Source organism: Eurypyga helias, unplaced genomic scaffold (genome assembly GCF_000690775.1).
Source record: "Eurypyga helias isolate BGI_N326 unplaced genomic scaffold, ASM69077v1 scaffold35880, whole genome shotgun sequence".
Classification (NCBI taxonomy): domain Eukaryota; kingdom Metazoa; phylum Chordata; class Aves; order Eurypygiformes; family Eurypygidae; genus Eurypyga; species Eurypyga helias.
In genome coordinates this window covers 52,526-55,195 of record NW_010224476.1, presented here as the reverse complement: position 1 = coordinate 55,195, position 2,670 = coordinate 52,526, and positions in this window count along the sequence as shown.

The window sequence follows — 2,670 nt, the reverse complement described above, 5'->3', positions numbered from 1 at the left end:
CAAAATCAGCTTTGCCCTTTCAAAAGTTAGATCAGCTGCCTGATTGATTGCCCTCCCCTCTTTTTGTGGTCTTTTGAGAGTTCAAGAATTGGCCAGAAAATCAATATAACTCATGTAGAAGCCCCTCCAAAAGGAGAAAAAAAGAAATGTGATTTGAGTTTGGGAAACTATTCACCAGTATCTGCTGGGTGCATCTTTGAAGTACCAAACAAAATGCAGGAAGCTTTGCTGAAAACACACTCATTAAATTTTTTGGGCTAGAAAGGGAAGAAGTAAGGTCATGTTCCACAAATATCCTATATACAGAGAAAGAAAAAAGCCACTCAAGTGTTCTGACACTGCACTATGACATATTTCAATCATTTACAGGAAGCCCTCAGCAAAGAATGCAAACAGGAAAGTTCTTCCTCATGAATAAGCTTGACTTTTAGCCAAAAATGATCCCCAGCCGCCCCACGCAAATTCTGCAAATGAAAAGGAATGCTGTTTCTAAACTCCCTGAAGGTCAAATCACTCTCACCATATACAAACTGCTTCCTTCAAAATATATGCAATCGGCTATTTTGCTCAGCTACAATGAAGTAAGAGGCCGCATACAGTACTTCTGGGTTCCTTCGTGCTACAGAAATTGTTTAGAGAGTTTACTCATCCCTGATACACAAAGGTAACAAAGGGTATTTTAGTTATAGGAGTTAGGAGTTTAGTTTAGTTATGGGGATAGGCGTTTACAAAGTTACAATCAGAAACAAAAATCCAAACCCAGCGCTATTTACACTGTGTGTAACGTGGGGAGTCCACAGCCAAGAAACTGCGCATATTCCCAGAACTCGCATCTTTCCTGAAGCACAGTGATGTTGGACTAGATGACCACTCACCTAACTGGCTCGTACATTTCCTTAGGTTTGGTTATAAAATGTAACATGATAAAACATACGTGACCAAAACATCACTAGATACGGAAAACCTCGACCTTATGACTGTCTCTATGATTGCATGGCAGAAATGAGTTGTCAATTCTGTGCAGAGTAGCCGGAATCATTAAGAATCTCTCAGATAACTTCTGCTACTCTTCTGTTTTCCTGAAGAGATGCATGGGGGGAAATGCCCCAATCACACTCCAAATGAAAGCTTGACACCACGTACCTAAAAGATGGCATCACAGATGTGCTTATCAAGACACCTGCTAGCAGGTGTAAAGACAATAGGATAACTGTATTATACAGGTGATGAACCTGAATCTGCAGATACAGAAACAGACCATGTCTCGAACATTCTTGGTCATGTCATCATATATATTACCAACATCTTTATCATCAGTAATGAGAAGTGGTCATGACCCAAATATTCCATGGATTTTTCAAATAAAATGAAAAAATGTGTTCCTCCCTCTACAGAGCAGGCAATCTAAATTTCTGTCATCATCATTAAAGGGTTTTTTATGCCTTGATAGGTTATAAACTGTTACAGATTAATTTTAAGTTAGAAGTGCATTGGAGAAGTCTAATGTATCTAGCTCCTTCTAAATTGCTCTTTGTCAGATACGATGGCTTTCCACTGTCTCCTCCCACGCACTTTCCATCTCTTCTGAAAATTGCCTCATCTTTGAATCATTACCGTTGTAATTACAACAAGAAAAATCAGTAGTAGAAGAAAAAATCTCTGACACAGAGAGCATTATCACGGGACAAAAATACCCTGCTGTATCCCAAGATAACACAATGCTGCATTATTAATGCTTCTATCGATTATTGACTTCACAATAAGGTAAAGATCTAAATTTTACATTTTGTATGTGGTAGTCCTTCCAGTCTACAAAAAATACAAACACATCTAAAAGCTGGAAAGGGCACGGTCATCTCAGAACACTCAGGGTGAAAAATATTTTAGTAAGCACTTTTCTTAGTAAAAACAGAGGTGGAATACCATCCGTCTAGTGTTCATTTGGGAGAGTCTTGGTACTTCAAAGGGAGAGGATTTGAAGTATTTACCTACTGGGTGTCATATTTGTTCTTTGGATGTTTCAGGGTGGCTCAATATGTAATTGACAACCCATTGTTTTGAAAATACAGATCACAGATTAATTTCCTTGGTTGGATAAGTGATCGATGGTATTTCTAAGAGTGGCACTAGATTCTTAAAGGGGATGGCAGTACAAACCTTAACATCAGCCATTATAAAATAAAGGTACTTGGAAGGAATGCTTCCTTTTGAGCCCATTTAAAATAAGACTGGAAGAGGCCTTGTATCGTTCAATGATTTTCTAGTCAGCTTTCTGTCCCATGGCAGGTTGAATTACCTCTCTGCTATTCCTGACTGACATTTGTCTAAATTGTTGTTAAAAGCTCCACTGATGAGGATTCCACAGCTTGCTTGGACAGCCTACTTCAGTTTTTCATTTACTGTTACAAGCTTTCTTCTAACAACTAACCCAAATCTCCCGTACTGTAACTTAAACTTCTTATCTTAATCATCCTGGATGTAGAGTGTCTTTTTCCTGACTGTTTTTATGTATGTGAAAACTTTAGGTTATTCCCCACCATGTGGGTGACAGGATCCTAGTTCTTTCAAATGTTTCTTCTTTATTCAAGGCCCTGAAAACATAAGGTACAGATTTCCAAATCCTGTATTGAGGCAGAAACATGTCCTACCATTTGACATTTTCAGTACAGA